A 20,946-nucleotide genomic window follows, 5' to 3' on the forward strand; every position below is an offset into this window, starting at 1 on the left:
GAGACAACGAAAATTACCTGCCTCTGATTGAGAACCGCCTCAGGCAGCCATAGACTATGCTAGACACCCCACAAAACCCCAAGACAAAAACGCACCACAAAAACCCATGTCACACCCTGGCCTGACCAAATAAATGAAGACAAACATACTATACTTCGACCAGGGCGTGACACTGACCTTCATGTCTTGGACTGTCGTTTAACTTTACTTATTTCAGTTGTTGTCATAATATGGACTTGTTCTTATTATGGGCTATCATCTGTATACCACCCCTACCTTGTCACAGCACAACTGATTGGCTCAAACGCATTAAAAATAAATTCATCAAATTAACTTTAACAAGGCACACCTTTTAATTTAAATGCATGCCAGGTGACTAACTCATTAAGCTGGTTGAGAGAATGCCAAGAGTGTGCAAAGCTGTCAAGGCAAAGAGTGGCTACTTTGAAGAATCTCAAATATAAAATATATTTTGATTTGTTGAACACTTTTTTGCTTACTACACGATTCCATATGTTATTTCAGTTTGATGCCGTCACTATTATTCAACAATGTAGAAAATAGTAAAAATAAAGAAAACCCCTTGAATGAGTAGGTGTGTCCAAACATTTAACTGGTACTGTATATTTATAAACTGGGTGGTTCGAGCCCTGAATGCTGATTGGCTCATAGGCGTGGTATATCAGACTGTATACCACAGGTATGACAAAACATGTCTTTTTACTGCTCTAATTATGTTGGTAAACATTTTATAATAGCAATAAGGCACCTCAGGGGTTTGTGATATGGCCAATATACCACAGCTATATATAAACTCAGCAAAAAAAGAAACATCTTCTCACTGTCAACTGTGTTTATTTTCATCAAACTTAACATGTGTAAATATTTGTATTAACATTACAAGATTCAACAACAGACATAAACTGAACATGTTACACAGACATGTGACTAACAGAAATGGAATAGTGTCCCTGAACAAGGGGGGATCAAGATCACAAGTCAGTCAGTATCTGGTGTGGCCACCAGCTGCATTAAGTACTGCAGTGCATCTCCTCCTCATGGACTGCACCAGATGTGCCAGTTCTTGCTGTGAGACGTTACCCCACTCTTCCACCAAGGCACCTGCAAGATCCCAGACATTTGTGGGGGGAATGGCCCAAGCCCTCACCCTCCGATCCAACAGGTCCCAGACGTGCTCAATGAGATTGGGATCCGGACTCTTCACAGGCCATGGCACACTAACATTCCTGTCTTGCAGGAAATCACGCGCAAAACAAGCAGTATGGCTGGTGGCATTGTCATGCTGGAGGGTCATGTCAGGATGAGCCTGCAGGAAGGGTACCACATGAGGGAGGAGGATATCTTCTCTGTAACGCACACTGTTGAGATTGCCTGCAATGACAACAAGCTCAGTCTGATGATGCTGTGAAACACCACCCCAGACCATGACAGACCCTCTACCTCCAAATCGATCCCACTCCAGAGGACAGGCCTCGGTGTAACGCTCATTCCTTCGACGATAAACACAAATCCGACCATCACCCTTGGTAAGACAAAACCGCAACTCGTCAGTGAAGAGCACTTTTTGCCAGTCCTGTCTGGTCCAGCAACGGTGGGTTTGTGCCCATAGGCGACGTTGTTGCCGGTGATGTCTGGTGAGGACCAGGCCTACAAGCCCTCAGTCCAGCCTCTCTCAGCCTATTTCGGACAGTCTGAGCACTGATGGAGGGATTGTGTGTTTCTGGTGTAACTCAGGCAGTTGTTGTTGCCATCCTGTATTATCCCGCAGGTGTGATGCCCGGATGTAGCAATCCTGTGCAGGTGTTGTTACATGTGGTCTGCCACTGCGAGGACGATCAGCTGTCCATCCTGTTTCCCTGTAGCGCTGTCTTAGGCATCTCACAGTACGGATGTTGCAATTTATTTCCCTGGCCACATCTGCAGTCCTCATGCCTCCTTGCAGCATGCCTAAGGCACGTTTACGCAGATGAGCAGGGACCCTGTTTTTCAGAGTCAGTAGAAAGGTCTCGTTAGTGTCCTAAGTTTTCATAACTGTGACCTTAATTACCTACCGTCTGTAAGCTGTTAGTGTCTTAATGACCATTCCACAGGTGCATGTTCATTAATTGTTTATGGTTCATTGAACAAGCATAGGAAACCCTTTACAATGAATATCTGTAAAGTTACTTGGCTTTTTACAAATTATCTTTAAAAGACAGGGTCCTGAAAAAGGGACGTTTCTTTTTTTGCTGAGAAAGGTGTGTGTGTGTGTAAATATATATATATATATATTCATATACACACAAATAAAGGAAGAGTAACGTAGGCCTAACCCCAGAGAGATATGCCGGTGGCATGCTATGACACCAATATGTAGTTCTTTATGTTATATGGCTACTGCATCTACTATACAGATATAGGATTTACAGAAGGAGGCTAATTCGTTAGCTTTCAATCAGAATATTCTTTATAAAGACGAGTATTATTTTGTTAGATTATAGGAGTAACTGTTGTAGGCCTGAAACTCACTTCCTCACCTCAAGTTCGCCTGACAGAGTAAGTTGGAGCCCGGGGCGCACTGCCTTCATGTCATAGGCCTGCAGTAGCTAAAGCTCAAAAATAGCCACACCATACCAAACCTTCACAAACATTTCAAAACTTTATTAGGGTAATATCAAAACTAAGTCAAGCCATTGTTTATAGAGAAAATGTGAGCAGAAGTGTGAATGTAAACCAGGGGGACCTCCCAAAGAAAAAAAGTTTGCCAACCCTCCACTATTCTTGACCCCCCAACAAATGTAAATCTGTCCCTAAATTAAATATATAATTTAACTTTACATATACAGCATTCACTTGTATATTATATTGGTTTTTAATCAGTGTGATACATTGTGTATCTCTCTATAATAATAGACACATTTTGGAATATTTAATTTAAACAAAACTATGAGGACTGAGGTACAGTAACTACTGTTAAAACACATTTAGCGGATTTTAGAATAATATCTACCTCCATCTTTCTCCCTAAAAAGGTCCCTGTAGAGGATTCTATCTGCTGGTTCCTTAAGAAATGGTGGCCTCTTTCTGGCTCCATTATCTTATCATTTAAGGAGGATTATGTTCAAGAGCACACTCGGTCCAGACTGACGTTGAAGAACAATTACAGCTTACAATAATTGCAAATCTAATAAGAGGGAAAAAAACTCAGCATCATTCTCCTTGACCAGGTCTGGTTTGATGAATATGGTTTAATTAATGCATGTGGTGGAGTGGTGCGTTTTTGATACCTTCTCTTTCTCGGAATCAAGTTCAAAGCCATCATCATGGTCTATTAATGACACTTCTAGAATACACTGAGTTTATTTGTCCGGAGTGATTCTAAATGGGGAAAACTGGCATAGAATTCAAATAAACTAAAAAATGAACTAATGAAAAGAATTGAATAGGGAGAATGAGTATAAGCAAATGTCCCCATAGGTCACCACTATTCAGTCAAAAGCAAAGAACCTCTCTACCTTCCTCCCTCCCTGAATACTAAGTTACAACTACACTCATCTCTGCCTGTCACGTCATTTCCTAAGTGGCCTCTGGTCACCCCCTTGGAGCGGCCCTTAATGGTGTGCCATGCCCTGCAGTGTGCCCGACTTTCAAAGCCCCAGGAGAGAGTGTGTGGCCCCCTGCGCCAGACAGGAAAATGACCCTCATTAGTTTCAATGGCTGCAGACGGGCTTCCGGGACTCACAGCTTCACTACTAACGAGACCGCTCTCTGTCTGTCTGCCTTCCAGGGTCCTCATTTATCAACCTTGCATACATTTCTTACTAAATTCTGGTATACATGTGGAGATTGATAAATTTGTTTGGCAAGAAAATATTACAAACTGTTTCACGCAACATATACACATTTTCATTGATAAAATCAGAGCCACACTATATTTATGCTCTCGTGGGCGAGCACTACATCCCCGGCTGGAAAACGCCCTCCATTCACCTTTTATCATAACAAAACGCCCTAATTTGTTGTATGATTTTGAGATGTTGGAACTGGATCATGATGGACTCTAAAAGGAAGCGCAATGGCATTTTGATCACATTTATTTCAGATGTTTTCGGAATGTGGGCAGTGCTGTCCTAGCTTCAGGAGGAAGTAGGTTACAACATTGGCGTGCCAGGATGGAGAAGAGAATTTACTGGGCTGAGCGGGAGCTGTCCTTCCGTAGGTGTGGGAGGGCAAAAAGACCAGAGGTGACAGAAGAGAGTGCTACGTTTGGAGTGTTATGGTTTGAGCATAGCCTGAAGGTAGGGAGGGGCAGTTCCTCTTGCTGCACCATAGGCAATTACCATGGTCTTGTTGTGGATGCGAGCTTCGACTGCAAGCCATTAAAGTGTGCGATCTTGGGAAGGTTGAACACTAGGCAGGCCGGGCTGCAGCATCGGGGTGAGGAAGGGGTGTGAGAGGGGGTTCTTTGGGATTATTCAAGATACTCTTGAACAAGTTGGGTTTCAGATGTTTTCAGAAGATTGAGAGGGACTCTGCTGTCCTAGCTTCAGGAGGAAGCATAACCTGAAGGTATGGAGGGGCAGTTTCAATTGCTGCTTCAAGTACCATGGTCTTGTAGTGGATGCGAGCTTCAACTGGAAACCAGTTGAGTGTGTGGAGGAGTGGGGTGATGTGGGAGAAGTTGGGAAGACTGAACACCAGGTGGGCTGTAGCATTCTTTATGAGTTGCAGGGGTTTGATGGCACAAGCGGTGAGCCCAACCAACAGCGAGTTACAGTAGTCCAGATGAGAGAAGACAAGTGCCTGGATTAGGACATGTGCCATTTCCTGTTTGAGGTAGGGTCATACACTACGGATGTTGTAGAGCATGAACATGCTGGAATGAGTCGCTGCTTTGATGTTTGCAGAGAATGGATGTTTGCAGAGAACCACAGGGTGTTGTCCAGGGTTACGCCAATGTTCTTTGCATTCTGGGAGGGGGACACAGTGATGGAGAGGTCCTGGAGTGGGCAGCCTTCCACAGGAGGAAGAGTAGCGCCGTCTTGTCGAGGTTGTGCTTGAGGTGGTGGGCAGATATCCAAGCTGAGATATCTGCTAGGTACGCAGAGATGTGTGTCACCACCTTGGTGTCAGAAAGGGGGGAAGGAGAAAAATAGTTGAGTGCCATCCACATAGCAATGATAGGAGAGACCATGTGAGGATATGAAGAAGCCTCGTCTTGGTTGAGTGACCCATCTTGAATCCTGACTGGTTAGGGTCAAGAAGGTAATTCTGAAAGAGATGTCGAGAGAGTTGGTCAGAGACAGCGTACTCAAGTGTTTTATAAGAAAGGATACCGGTCTGTAGTTTTTGACATCAGAGGAGTTGAGTGTTGGTTTCTTGAGAAAGGGATCAAGCGGGCAGATTGTCGGGTAGCCGGACCTCACAAGTCGCAGGATCTCATCTGGTAGAAGAGGGATGACTTTGTCAACCACAACCAAGAAGGTTGACGACATCTGCTCCTCATTCACTCAGCCTATTGAGTCCACTGGCCCCACTCACAGAGAACTACCTTGACCGCTTTGGGGGTGTTGAGGTGGAAAAGAGTTTCCTAGGATTAGAGGCAGAAGCTTCCAATTTTTAGTGGAAGAAAGTGGCTTTAGCAGCAGATACAGAGGAAGAGAAGGTCGAGAGGAGGGACAAAGGATGTTAGGTCCTCCAGAAGTTTAATTGGAACTCAATTGTTGCTCAGCTGCCTGCAGTCCTGTTCTGTAAACTCGCAATGAGTCACTCAGTGACAAAGCAGGAGGGGAGGGCCGAGGCAGCCGGGAGGAAAGGGGACAGTGCGAGTCAATGGAAGCGGAAAGGGAGGAGAGTAGGGTCGAAGAGGCAGAATCAGGAGACCGGATGGAGAAGGATTTAGCAGAAGGGAGAGATGATAGAATAGAAGAGGAAAGAGTAGTGAGAGAGAGAGAGAGAGAAGATTGGGATGGTGCATGGCCATCTGGATAGGGTGCTGAGTGGGTAGGGTTAGAGGAGAGAAACAGAAAATAAAAAGTAGTGATCAGAGACCTGAAGGGGGGTTGCAGTGAGATTAGTAGCCTAACAGCCTCTAGTAAAGATGGGGTCAAGAGTATTGCCGGTCTTGTGTGTGGGAGGGAACTGGAAAAGGGTGAGGTCAAACATGCAAGGGAAAGAGTGCAAGAGAAAGAAATTAATCAAAGGCAGATGTCGGGAGGTTGAAGTTGCCAAGAAGAGCGGTGAGCCATCATCAGGAAATTAGCTTATCAAGGTGTCAAACTCATTGAAGAACTCTCTAAAGGCACCTGGTGGGCAACCTACCACCTGGTGGGCGATGTAACTTTTTGGGCAACCGACCAAATTCACATAGAAATGTAAGTTATAGATCTGTCATTCTCATTGAAAGCAAATATAAGAAGCGGTAGCTCTGCTCTATGTGCTCTAATTCTATGCTGGTCTGTGTTTCATGTAGGCTTACCCTGGCGTGACATTTTGATAACCATTTAAATCTCTATCGGACAAGGCGACTTATCAGTATATTTGGCTGTATTTACTCTCAGATTCGAAAATTCTAATTAACATCAAAGTAGACTGAAAGCTCCTGCACATCATCTCTAGCTGACACCTTTGTTATCAGTTATTGTGTCAATTTAAAACTTGCACAATACAGTTCACAGAATTGTCCATTTAAAGAAATGTTGCCAATTTATTCATTACTACATTTAGCTAACAGATAGTTCATCCAGAGGGTTTTACCTCAGCAGGCTTGTCCAGCTCGTCATGGCATTTGTAAGTCCTTATGATAACCACATTACCAGCTAATCAGCATTTAATTTGTGTGTGGGGGTGTAAATACAGATGAATATATTGATCAAATGTCCCCTTGTCCTAGAGATTTACACAGTTATAAAAACAAGGTAAGCATACATACAACACAGCCCTAATTGTAAGTGTTTCTAATATCCTCTATGGGGAAAATGAATGGTGACAAAACGAGTGGAACCATTTCCCTGTTTGATGGCTAGGTTTTATGGGTATTATGACTCTGTGGTATTATATTATAAAACACAAAATGAGGGAGTGCCATGTCTGGCTTCCTATTAGGTCTTTGTAAATGCCAACCTTTTCGGGAAATCTTATTGGTGCACACAAGCTTTAGAGAATTGTATGTGCGTAGGCACCTTTGATAAATGAGGCCCCAGAAAAAGTGGGCAAGAGTTGGCATTGCTGTACTTTTTTTTCCTTCCAGGCAGGCTTGTGTTTTAGTGTAGAGGTAAAAATGATGGAATGACCTCACACAAATAATAACATACAATAATTGTTTACCTTAAAACAATCTAGGAAGCTTGGGGTTGATCTTTCATTGACGAAGTGTACATTTTGTCTAAAGCCTAATGGCCTGAACAATGAAACCACACATTCATTGCAATAGTTCCATCTAGCGTACTATTGGAGAACAACACTTGCTCAAATGCGTGAGAGCATGTTCTATTAAATCGCTTTTCTTAATTATCTGTGATTTTGACATTTAGATCATCTTTGTTAAAAACACATTTGAGAAATAAACGTTTCTTTCAATGACGATGAAACGCTTTAAATTGATCACGTGTGTCCACAAGTTCCAGTCCTTGTCAGCTGAGATCCAATTTTACGATATGCGCTGTCACTTGTCAACGCAACCTTTTCTATAGTGGATGTTCTTTACTGCGAAACGAATGTAAGTTAGAATATATGTCCTGCTCACTATTGAAATTAAGTTGATAACGAACGTTTAGAAGCAAAACAGTCTAGCGTAGCCGAACACACACTCCTCTAAAACGTGACTTTTCTGTGGGCGACTGTTGCAACAAACAAATATTGATTTCAAGCCCCGGAATATAGGCACATTTCCCGGATATCAAAGCTGATTGATGAATGTTTTTTTAATCACTTGTTGCGCATGGAATCTAACAATAACACTTTGCCCAGGTGAGGTGAGTCGATATGAACCCAGAAGTGTATTTATTTTCATAACGTATGCTAATTAAGTCACAGCGCAAATTGTAACGTTGTTGCAGATTTAGTAAGTGTCAGTCTGTAATGTCAGATAGGCTACATCATTTGTTGTTGTCAGGTTGGATCTGGCCTGCTACTTTGGACACAAAGATGTTGTGGAGGAGCTACTCACGGTGAGAATACAGACTTACTTATCAATTGTTAATATTACACATAATTTTACTTATATAGTACTTAGTTGTATTCAAATGAACGTTTAAGCCTTGTGTATGTGTGTTAGGATTAAATATTTCATAATTTCGTGTGCTTTTTCCAGTACTTTCACGTGTGTACAATATAATGTGTGTTCAGGTGTGCGGTATGCACAGCTACTTAGTATTGCATTTCTATGGAGAATGTAATCCTGTTTTTTTTTACAGGAAGTAGTTATTTTTCTGTTACGATACCTGTGCCACTATCATCTACGGGACAGCCCAGGTCCCTAAATCTGTCTACGAGGATAATGAGACCATCGCCATGCACGAGGGTAAGTTGTGTGATTGATGGTCTCGCTTCGTCCCTGCACTAGGTTGTGTTCAGTAGATGAAAAAAGTTTTGAAATGGCATGGTATTTTCTGAACTTGTCCAATAAGAACACACATTTTCAGTGGGTCGAGTGAGATTTTAAACTGAATGAGATGGAGGTACTTCGTGAACTTGTCCAATATGTACACATATTTTCCTTTCCGTTGCATAACATTTTACTACTGTTTGCCCTACTGAACACGACCCTGGTTTACAAACCCTATATCAATTGTGCACAGCTGCAGAGATCAGAAAGGAGAAGAGGAAGGAAGCGAAGCTTCTGGGGGTGGACAGAGAGGGAGACATCTTCAGCCTGTCTCAGCTGGTCAGCATCTGATCATCCCTGGCCCTCCACTGAACCTCTCAACCTCAAGGTGGAGTAGAGTAGAAGCCTGGCTTTCGGCTGACTGCCCAAATGGTCTTCTTGATGATTAACACTGTATATCATGTTACATTTCATCTTACATTGTCATCAGCTTGGTTACTGACTTTGCAATTGAAGAGGTCAACCTTGTCCTTCAGGATAGGATGCAAGATTCTGCTACAAAAACTTGTTTGGTTTTATACAAATTTAGTTTGCACATTTATCAATTGCTTACATGCAGAGTTAACTTACATGTGTCATGCATGTTAAGTGAATTGTGACTTACATAGACACCATGTGCTTAATTCATTCATTCACTTTTGATGTCTTACCTTTCTCAGCTCTGCAAGATGAGGCCTCCAGACATCCACTGTAGAGACCTGCCTACAGGGGGCAGAAGCAGTGTGTGAGAAAGATGCTCTGGAGCCAGCCCCAGCATCAAGAATGAGCAGTATGTAGCAACTGATATGTCCACTGAAGAAATTAAACACATTATTTTTTATAACTATGGTATACCTTTTTTAATAAATATTAAATACGCTTGTGACTTACATGTTTGCATGGATATTACTTTACGAAGAGCCTGGATGCAGTTTCAAATCACTTGCATGTCATAATGTATAGAACAGTCATATAGATTTTGCCTAACATTTACAAAGCAAAATCTACTTAGTTGGTGTTCCTACATAGTGCACTGCCTTTTACCAGAGCCCTATTCTCCCTGTTAAAAAGTAGTGCACTAGAATAAGGTTCCATTTGGGACGCATATGTGTTCTATTCACTGCCTCCCCCTGTCAGCTAGCAGGATGTCATTGATAAATTACTGATAAATGGCTATGTTCTGTTGCAGACCAAACTGTTTTTGACCTGGCCTGCAGTGAGGAGATTAAGCAGATTCTGGTGGGCAGTCATGACAAGGTGAGATGTGAGAGGAACATTGAGCAAAAGCTGCTGATTCTGTGAATCTACTGAAACAAAACAAAAATTCTTCCCCTAGAGCAGGGGTGTCAAACTCATTTCGCATCGTGGGCCACATACGGCCTAGGGAGATGTCAAGTGGGCCGGACCATTAAAATTATACCATACTCTGCTATAAATAACCAAAATATCATGTCTTTCCTTTGTTTTGGTGTAAAGAAGCACAAGAACATTAGGAAAATATTGAAATTTAATGAACTATCCTTTTACAAAACATTTCATGAAACACCTCATATTTCCTTAGACAAATGTATTAGTAGTATTCCTCGTCAGGCTAATATTGGCAAAAGCTTGTCGCTTCTCGGGACATACAAGTTCAGCCGCCTTCATCATGCATCGTTTAACAAAGTCACCGTCGGAATACGGCTTCGATGCTAATGCTATTTCGCTAGCAATTAGGTAGCTGGCTTTTACCGCTGCTTCACTGACTTCTCGGCTCTGGATGAAAGTTGACTGCTGTTTCCTCAGACCCGCCAGCAATTCGTTAATCTTATCTCTTCTCAGTTGTCCTTGCAAGCCGTCATATTTTTCGCTGTGATGAGTCTCGTAGTGGCGTCGAATATTATATTCCTTCAATACCGAAACTTGTTGCAAAACACACCAAGCACAAAGGTTTTCCGTGCATCTCTGTAAATAAATAGGACGTGGTCCATTTTTCTTTGAAAATTCTACACTCCTTATCTACTTTTCTCCGTTTGGATAACGACATTTTGGCTAATGAGGGTGTAGCGGAGAGGTAGAGACCAAGGTATTAACAACGTCGTAACAAGCAGCAGATGGCGCATTGATACCGTCTGCTGTTTTCAGTCTGTCTCAGTGATGCGGCTTGTCTTCTACTCTGATGGAAAGAGTGCGCCCCTTAGCGGATAATCCATGAATTGCAGCGAATTAAAAATATTAATTCCATGTCTTTTATGCATTTTTCCACTTTCAAATTATCCTGCGGGCCTGATCGAACCTCCTTGGGGCCGGTTCCGGCCCGCTGGGCCGTATGTTTGACACCCCTGCCCTAGAGGATACGACTTGTGTTGTGCCGAACTTTGAAGGCCTATGGAAAGTATTTGTCTTTTATATTTATTCTAAGCAAATATTAATTATTATGTATTATTATTATATTATTATATTATTATTATTTATTATATTATTAATATATTTTGAAATATACTGTACAATCTTGAACAGAATGGAATTATTTTATAACTACTATAGAATTACTATATTTGGGAACTGATGTTTAGTGTTTCTGAAACTTTTGAAAACTGATATTGTAATGTAGTGATGCTGCATTTGACCCTTAGAGTTCCAGTTTTCTGGGATGGCATTCTTATTGGGTGGTCATTCAAACGGAGTTATATTCTGGTATCCAAGACAGTGAGTCTTTAAGCTACTTCCACCCTTACTCCCCCTATCCCTCCCTCCTTATTGGATACACAGCAACCTGCTCCTCTTTTCCCCCGAAGAGCCTGAGGCAGTGCAGGGATATCTTTGTGTGTTTGTTTCAGAATGGATACAGTGGTTGGTGTCTGGCAAGGCTCTGATGAAAGCTCACTGCAGAGTAGGTAGGCACCAGGGCACTGTGTTCTCCATGCTCTAGCACACATTAAGATGTGGATGGCACAACAGACAGTTAGTTAACCTTTCACTGTTATGCGATTCTTGCAATGCATATCTGTCACATTATGTTGACATTAGAAAAACCTACTGTCATATCTTTTAATGTCTATTGTTTTTATGTCTGTCACTCATTTAGATTGTATGTCATTCATGTTCCTCTCCAGGTTAAAGCATGGGACTAGTGCCTCTTCCTTTGGTCTCCATCACTTTAAGGTGTCATCCAAGATGGATCCAGAGGCAAAGAAAAGTGACGTTCTCCTAGTATAGATTATGTAGTTTGGGACAACGTACTTCATAGTTTACAACACATAGGCCTAGTTCTGTGGAGTGTTTTTATTTGTGCTTGTATGTACATGTGTACAGAGATGCTTGGATGCCCTGGAGGAGCATGTGGCCAACAGCAGCTGTCACTACCCAGGAGCAGACAGATGAGGAGGGGGATGAAGATAGATCTTGGTGACCTCACAGACTCCTCCCAGGTCAGATGAAGTCAACACCAGCGGATCCCAAATATTTCCGTTCTGGAGACCACCAAATCACTATCAAAAGCTCTTGATCTAAAATAAATAAACACTAAAACATTTTGCAGACCATCTGCACAGCGGACCACAGGTTGAAACCACTAGTCTACACGCACACACCCAGACCGGAACTCAAACCAACACAGATTCCAACTTTTTCAGGGCTAGCCAATCACAGAGTTCCATTGTTACCTTATTTTTAATATTCTACTCCAGAAAAGGGACAGTTGGTTTCAGTTAGCCCTGCTTGTGTGAACAAAAACTATGCTAGCCCAGGCCCATTCAGTCGTATTGATGCTTACACAATTGTTTACAAGTGGGCTGTGTTCTTATTGGCTCATGCATTCATGGTGAATGGGTGATTGAAGCCCCTCCCCCTGCTGTGACTGGCCAGTAGCTGTGTGACAAGGGAGGGTTAGTAAACTGAGGGGCTGATGGCTGTGTATGTGTAGAAGGGAGGGTTTGTTTGTGTGTGTGTGCGCACCTGTCCTCGCGGCCGTGCCCTTGGGACATCAGTAGAACAGAGTGGTAATCACTAGCAAGCCTGTAGCAAGGACACAGCCGAGCAAGATCCGCTTTTATGCTGAGCTCTGCACTCTGCTTGCAGATCAGTGCAGGCACACACACTCACACACGCTCTTGCTTAAGGGAAACGCTAGGCATTTGGAGACGGAACTGTTGCACGTGCATATTAACACTGAAGCAGAAACGCATGCTTTCACACTCGCACGCACGTACGTACGTACGTTCACAGAGGCAGGCACAATTCTACCACCCAGCAGAGCATCCCGAGGACAGGAGGAGGAAAAGTGACAGCAGCACCCTCTATCCACTCAGGTACAGACAAACATCCTCCCTTTGTTTTTCATTGTCTTCTGAACTACTATGGGTCTATTTGCATTAGGCTGCTCTTTATAAACTGTGCTTGTTTCATTCTGAGGCTAAGTACTTGAAGGTTGTTCAAGTGAGTGTTTCTTAAATGTATTTATTTGACCTTTTATTTAAACAGGGATTCACCATTTAGACCAGGGTAGGGTCTCTTTTGCAATGTACGTAGATCATTAAAAACAGGCATTTTACATTCAGAACAAGTCATCTTGACTGCTCTGATGGTGAAGTGTGCATGAAGAGGGTTTTGCATAGTGTTCAGTGCATTTACAACTTTTATCTGGTAATATGCATTTTATGACATTGGGTTTTATTGCGGTGTACTCTGTCATATTATTAGAGCATTATAAGAGGTACCTGATGAAGAGCTGAAACTGTTTGTTTTGATAAAAAAATGAAAGAGTTGTGAATTTGTAGAAGATTTAGCAATACATTTGAAATACAGTAAGGCCATGCTGTGCTCACAGTGCTGCTGTGTTTAGTGAACTTGGACTTCAACATCTGGTGCTATGACATTTCCAGAGGGAAGCTTGTATGACAATAGAGTCCCTCTGCAATACAGAAAGAGCAAGGCTGAAGTCCTGGTTTGAATGTAGTAAGTCACTGATGATATGACTGCAATAATCAGCCAGTATTTCAGCAGCTTCATGGTAAGAAACATCCACATCAGTGCCCTGCTAGAGCATCCCTGGTCAACTGTAAGTGCTGTTATTGTGAAGTGGAAACATCTAGGAGGAAAAATGGCTCCCCCGCGAAGTTGTAGGCCATACAACCTCACAGGATTGGACCGCCAAGTGCTGAAGCGCATAGTGCGTCTCTCCTCGGTTGCAACACTCGCTACCGAGTTCCAAACTGCCTCTGGAAGCAACGTCAGCACAAGACCTATTCGTTGAGAGCTTCATGAAATGGGTTTCCATAGCAGACCAGCCACACACAAGCCTAAGAAGACCATGCGCAATGCGAAGTGTCGGCTGGAGTGGTGTAAAGCTCTGCGCCATTGGACTCTGGAGCAGTGGAAACATGCTCTCTTGCGTGATGAATCACACGTCAGCATCTGGCAGTCCGACGGACTAATCTGGGTTTGGCGGATGCCAGGGGAACGCTGCCTGCCCCAATGCATATTGCCAACTGTAAAGTTTGGTGGATGAGGAATAATGGTCTCTGCTGTTTTTTATGGTTTGGGCTAAGTCCCTTAGTCCCAGTGAAGGGAAATCTTAGCACTACAGCATACAATAACATTCTAGATGATTCTGTGCTTCCAAGTTTGGGGAAGGCCCTTTCCTGTTTCAGCATGCCAATGCCCACATGCACAAAGCAAGGTCCATACAGAAATGGTTTGTCAAGATCAGTGTGGAAGACTTTAACTGGCCTGCACAGAGCCCTGATCTCAACCCCCTCGAACACCTTTGGGATGAATTGGAAATCTGGCTGCGTACAGGTCTAATTGGCCAACATCAGTGCCCGACCTCACTAATGGTCTTGTGGCTGAATGGAAGCAAGTACCCGCAGCAATGTTCCAACAGCTAGTGGAAAGCCATCCCAGAAGAGTGGAGGTGGTGGTATAGTAGCGAAGGGGGGACCAACTCCATATGAATGCCCATGATTTTGGAATGAGCTGTTCGACAAGCATTTGGCCATGTAGTGTATGTCTGGAAAAAGTTTATTTCCTTCTCACCTTTTCTGATTTAAAAATGACCGTTTTGAGCTGGCGTTCAAATGACCCCCAGTGGTCGGATACATTGCCTTCTGCTTGCTGGTCCTGGGCTAGTGCTGTCTGATAGCGCTCAGAATATCTAGCAGCGTTCTAGAAGATTCCATCCATAGTAAGCGATGCAAAGTGAGTGTCATAAACGAGGCTCACTGGCCAGACAGTCGAAACGGGATTGGTTGCTTGGACAATGGATCACTGAGATGTCTGAACAAGCACAACGATGTGTGTCGGCTCCATCTCTGAGTTGGATGTGTGAGATCAGACTAATGGGATTAAGACACCTAGCAGAGTGTCCATGAGGGAGAGATGGACAGTATTAACACTAATCCATTTATCTCCATCCCTCTGTTCCTACCACGGCACAGCTCTCACTACTACTGTTTCTACTGTTGCAGCTGCCGCCTAAATAGCCATTCTTTGCCTGTTGATGATGATAATAATTTGATTGGAGCTTATATTTGTCCTATTTCACACATCTACAAGTGTGTATTATATGCATGTCTGAATTGGAAATGAGTTTTTTGCATATCCCAACTCCACCTGAGACCCTCAGAGAGGGTGATTAATAGTGCCCTAAGTGTTTCCTGACTGTATCTGACCAAGGAAAACTCAGGGCCACAGTCATGTAATACTGGTGGAGCCAGGGGGGGGTTCCGGACTGCTTAACTGATCAGGAAAAACTCCTGACCCCATGTCATGTTGAAATGGTCAGAAGATTTTCCTGACAAAGGAAACATGATCAAGATCCAAAGTTAACAGTGAGCCACATGTTATTGGGTTTGTTGTGATTGTTGTTGTGTTATGGGCAGCTTTTAGTTCTCACAGATGTGTGATATGAAGATGATGTGAGTCATTTGGTGGTTTAGATGCAGTTCCAGTTCCCTCTCCAGTGGTTGAATATTCCCTGACCCAGATCATTCATTATATCCAGATTTGGACTATTATCAAAGAAGTCCAAATTATTTAACTCAGGCAGGGAGCGAGAGCGTCTGATTGGTCTTTGAATTGTGGATGTCTCGTTTGTCTTTGTTTTTCCTGCTTTGTTTTCCAATATAGACTTGATATCACCGTAGTGACTGTATTGTATGTAGGCGGTGCAGAAACTCCTTAAAGTGGAGTCTGATGCTCACACACACACACACACGTCTGTGCAACTGTCTCAGCAACATCTTTGACACCGATCTCTGCCTCACACCTAAGTCACAACAAAAACACTGGCTCCATGTTATATATATTTTTTAATCTGTAGGTACAAGAACAACTGCTGTCACTTGGTTTTTGTCACCAGTATCAGTGGTTTTGTGTGAGACTTCTCAAGTCATCCACGTACAGTATGTCCACAAAACAGAATGACAGCCGCCTCCAACCCCTCAGGGAACAGCATCACAGACAGATGCCAGGCAGCCATAACCCCTCGTCTTCTCAATGAGTCACCCTGTCTTTCATCTCTCACCAGGGGAGATGGTGACCTGAGCCCAGGTCTGCACCCTGCTCTCTGCGCTGACCTCTCTCAGCGGGCCAGCTCACTGCATGGGACCTGAAGATGAACCTAAACACTTCCTGTCATGTTTCTTTTACAGTCTGAATTTCGTCGCTGTGATCACAGCATGTAGAACCATATTCGGAGGTCAAATGTTCAGATATGTTGAAAATACAGTTGAAGTCGGAAGTTTACATACACTTAGGTGGGAGTCATTGAAACTAGTTTACATACACTTAGTTTGGAGTCATTAAAACTAGTTTACATACACTTAGGTTGGAGTCATTAAAACTAGTTTACATACACTTAGGTTGGAGTCATTAAAACTAGTTTACATACACTTAGGTTGGAGTCATTGAAACTAGTTTACATACACTTAGGTTGGAGTCATTGAAACTAGTTTACATACACTTAGTTTGGAGTCATTAAAACTAGTTTACATACACTTAGGTTGGAGTCATTAAAACTAGTTTACATACACTTAGGTTGGAGTCATTAAAACTAGTTTACATACACTTAGGTTGGAGTCATTGAAACTAGTTTACATACACTTAGGTTGGAGTCATTAAAACTAGTTTACATACACTTAGGTTGGAGTCATTGAAAGTTGTTTTTCAACCACTCCACACATTTCTTGTTAACAAACTATAGTTTGGTTATGACATCTACTTTTTGCATGACACAAGTATTTTTTCCAACAATTGTTTAGAGACAGATTATTTCACTTATAATTCACTGTATCACAATTCCAGTGAGTCAGAAGGTTTACATACACTAAGTTGACTGTGCCTTTAAACAGCTTGGAAAATTCCAGAAAATTATGTCATGGCTTTAGAAGCTTCTGATAGGCTAATTGACATCATTTGAGTCAATTGGAGGTGTACCTGTGGATGTATTTCAAGGCCTACCTTCAAATTAAGTGCCTCTTTGCTTGACATTATGGTAAAATCAAAAGAAATCAGCCAAGACCTCAGAAAAAAAAATGTAAACCTCCACAAGTCTGGTTCATCCTTGGGAGCAATTTCCAAATGTCTGAAGGTACCACGTTCATCTGTACAAACAATAGTATGCAAGTATAAACACTGTGGGACCACGCAACCATCATACTGCTCAGGAAGGAGACGTGTTCTGTCATCTAGAGATGAACGTGCTTTGGTCCAAAAAGTGCAAATCAATCCCAGAACAACAGCAAAGGACCTTGTGAAGATGCTGGAGGAAACTGGTACAAAAGTATCTTTATCCACAGTAAAACAAGTCCTATATCGACATAACCTGAAAGGCCGCTCAACAAGGAAGAAGCCACTGCTCCAAAAACACCATAGAAAAGCCAGACTGTGCAACTGCACATGCGGACAAAGATTGTACTTTTTGGAGAAATGTCCTCTGGAGTGATGAAACAAAAATAGAACTGTTTGGCCATAATGACCATCATTATGTTTGGAGGAAAAGGGGGACGGTGGCAAGACGAAGGACACCATCCCAACCGTGAAGCATGGGGGTGGCAGCGTCATGTTGTGGGGGTTGCTTTGCTGCAGGAGGGACTGGTGCACTTCACAAAAAAGGTGGCATTATGAGGCCGGAAATTTACGTGGATATATTGAAGCAACATCTCAAAACATCAGTCAGGAAGTTAAAGCTTGGTCGCAAATGGTTCTTCCAAATGGACAATGACCCCAAGCATACTTCCAAAGTTGTGGCGAAATGGCTTAAGGACAACAAAGTCAAAGTAGTGGAGTGGCCATCACAAAGCCCTGATCTCAATCCCATAGAACATTTGTGGGCAGAACTGAAAAGGTGTGTGCGAGCAAGGAGACCTACAAACCTGACTCCGTTACGTCAGCTCTGTCAGGAGGAATGGGCCAACATTCACCCAATTTATTGTGGGAAACTTGTGGAAGGCTACCCGAAACGTTTGACCCACGTTCAACCATTTTGTAGACAATGCTACCAAATACTAATTGAGTGTATGTAAACTTCTGACCCACTGGGAATGTGATGAAAGAAATAAAAGCTGAAATAAATCACTCTCTCTACTATTATTCTGACATTTCACATTCTTAAAATAAAGCAGTGATCCTAACTGACCTAAGACAGGGAATTTTTACTAGGATTAAATGTCAGGAATTGTGAAACTGAGTTGAAATGTATTTGGCCAAGGTGTATGTAAACTTCTGACTTCAACTGTATAATAAATAGAGATGACTTGATTAGAATGTTCAGTGACATTGCACTCTACTAAACAGGCCCCAGGACCTTTCGTTGTTGTTTCCATGTTTGGTTAATTCCACTCCATTATGTAAATATGTTTAGTTAAATGCACAATTGGGAGGGTAGTGAAGAGACTAAACCGCTTAGTGCCAAAGAACCCCATTTAGATGTCAACACTGTACAGTAGTGTATCTAGTATTCAATAGGACCCGTTTGCCCCAGAATCTCTTTCCTCTCTAGCGTGAAAACAAAGTTAAAGCTTGCAGCTTCAGGGTCCCGTGCGGCGAGACTGGGAGCTGTGATTCTCTGAGGCTTTCGAAAGAGTACAATACAGCCACAGAGCCTCAGCGGAGCTTAAAATAGCGCTGTGTGTGCTGAGGCGAGAGGCTGGAGGGATGGGATAGGGGGAGGAGAGGAGGGTAAGAGAGAAGGAAAGCACTGGGGCACGTTACACAACAAAGTATTCCCGGATGGTTCTCCAGAGCCAAGCTACTGCTTCAGATGTTCTTGTGAGCCTTGGCTCGGGCACCTGCTGCAACGTGAGCTCAATTAGTTTCTGTAGCTACATAGATGAGCAAGACTACCTTGTTCTGAGTAGAGTGAATTGAGTGTTTACAAGTGCTTATTTCACAGGCAGAGTGAGAATATACTATTTGTAAGGATGTTTCATCTGGTGGATATAAAAGGCAGCATATGTTATGCTAATCAAAATGGCAGTTTCTCATAATTTATGTCCTAGATTTAAATCTAGAATGTTCTTCTGTTGATATTCCTTGATCTAAGTTGAAAATGGAGAGGGGTAGATGTGGGGGATAAAGCATCTTTCAGCATTAAACAACTGGCCATGGTCAATAGAGAGGCTCATTCCTAATTGAAATGTCCTTGTATCTGATATTTTCCATTATTTATGGTATATCTAAGCAAATCCCCTTCCAGAGCATACAGACTGGAACTAACCCTGACCTATTTAAGACAGCATCTGGTTTTGTTCCCCTTCTCACTACAGTACCAACTCTCCCTAACCTCCATTGAGATCTCTAGAGGATGTCTTTTTAGCTGATGTGAATGTGTTGACAGGCCTACTGCACTGTAACTTGTGTGGGAGGGGGGGAGAGAAGACAAAATGGACTGTTTCTGACACTATGGTGCCAGACAGCAGAATCAAAGGCATCTAATTCAGCAGAATGTCAAAGGCATCTATTTATAGGATGGATATAATTCACCCGTATTTCTTAAAAGAAATTGATGTTCCACCCTTCAGAAAGTGAGTCCCAATTCTCCACCCTCAAAGTGTGGACTTACCCACTCCCATTTGGGAGAAGGATGAAAAATCTACATTCAAACTAGACTTTTTGTAAGTCTTACACAAGGAATGGGTTTGACAAAAATGAATCCTGTTGTATTGAATTCAGGATTCAATTTTGATGTGGTTTCAGGTATTGTATATAAAACATCTTTACCTGGCCTTTTACCTTGTTTGATGTGGTTTCAGGTATTGTATATAAAACATCTTTACCTGGCCTTTTACCTTGTTTGATGTGGTTTCAGGTATTGTATATAAAACATCTTTACCTGGCCTTTTACCTTGTTTGATGTGTTGTTCCATCAAAGGATGGAAGGAAAGTAATGACCCTATTTGTTGTGATAAATTCACCTTTTTTGCATCCCACCTGCCAATCTGATCTTGTATTGATCACAAATAGAGCCCTTTTTGAAGCAGCTCAGCACAACCTGTATTAGCATATTGATTCACAGGAGTCTTTCTCATCTCTCTGACCTCAGCCGCAGCACTGGAGCAGGCTGGGGTAATTAACATTGGGCTAGACTCCAATTAGAGCTATAGAGAACAGACAGACAATTATAATATACAGACAGTATATTATGATAATTGTCTGATCTATCGTCTGGGTTAGAAGGGATGGAGAATGTTTTTGTATGAATCAGCACCTACTATTGTGAACTTACAAGGCAACTACTTTGAGTTTTCAATTGACCATCTACCTATGTAAGTGTCCTGACATTTTCAGAAACAATCTGAGGACTTCATCATTCTATCAGAGTCCCTGCACTCTCCAGTGACTCTTCTGGTACTGAAGGGTTTTTGTTTATCGTCCTCTGTATTCTCTCTTGGAATTGCTATCTGGCCTCTGGGTTTAAAGTGGTTATTTTACCTCCTGGTTATGTTCAAGAGCCATGATATATCATATTCACTAATCCTTTTACGTCATCATATAGAATAGATAACAAGTACCCTCTCACTGTTTGTCCCCGCTACCTCTCAGGTAGCTATGACCTAGTGGTTATATAACACCACTGATTACAGTATGAGTTTTACGTTAGTGTTTGGCCGAGGTTGTGGTATTGTTTGTCCACATGCCCTTTTGACTGTGATGACGACAAGCTCAACAATGTGTGCCAGAATAAGTCATATAGTAACGCACCAAGGTGAATGTCAGACAGCCACAATAGGTTGTAATAAAGGAAACAACACTTATTATTAGAAACCTCGGTATGTGTGTGTGTGTGTACATGATTGTGTGTAGGCTACGTGCGCAGTGTAATGTGAAACAGTCCTTCAGGCAGGATAATTGAAGTTATTTTTCTTTCGTTTTTTTTCTCATAA

General features: G+C 42.4%; 1 protein-coding gene, 1 long non-coding RNA gene and 1 pseudogene across 5 annotated transcripts in view; 2 read left to right on the forward strand and 1 right to left on the reverse strand.

The window, feature by feature from the left end:
• LOC118401968 (arf-GAP with GTPase, ANK repeat and PH domain-containing protein 3-like) overlaps positions 1 to 20,946 on the reverse strand; it is a 394,943-nt gene that overhangs the window by 229,392 nt on the left and 144,605 nt on the right. The window lies entirely within an intron of this gene.
• Positions 7,650 to 13,238, forward strand: LOC118402023 (uncharacterized). Of its 4 annotated transcripts, XR_004829416.2 has the most exons (9): positions 7,650 to 7,973; positions 8,114 to 8,168; positions 8,415 to 8,521; positions 8,799 to 8,933; positions 9,265 to 9,374; positions 9,774 to 9,841; positions 11,200 to 11,272; positions 11,680 to 11,762; positions 11,879 to 13,238. It is a non-coding gene; the product is annotated as an uncharacterized LOC118402023 (long non-coding RNA). The 4 variants fall into 4 exon arrangements; XR_008077373.1 differs by lacking the exon at positions 11,200 to 11,272; XR_008077375.1 differs by lacking the exon at positions 11,200 to 11,272 and having other exon boundaries at positions 7,650 to 7,968.
• LOC127911093 (myosin-7-like) overlaps positions 18,794 to 20,946 on the forward strand; it is a 12,281-nt pseudogene continuing 10,128 nt past the window's right edge.

The sequence above is a fragment of the Oncorhynchus keta genome, chromosome 23 (assembly GCF_023373465.1).
Source record: "Oncorhynchus keta strain PuntledgeMale-10-30-2019 chromosome 23, Oket_V2, whole genome shotgun sequence".
NCBI classification, from domain to species: domain Eukaryota; kingdom Metazoa; phylum Chordata; class Actinopteri; order Salmoniformes; family Salmonidae; genus Oncorhynchus; species Oncorhynchus keta.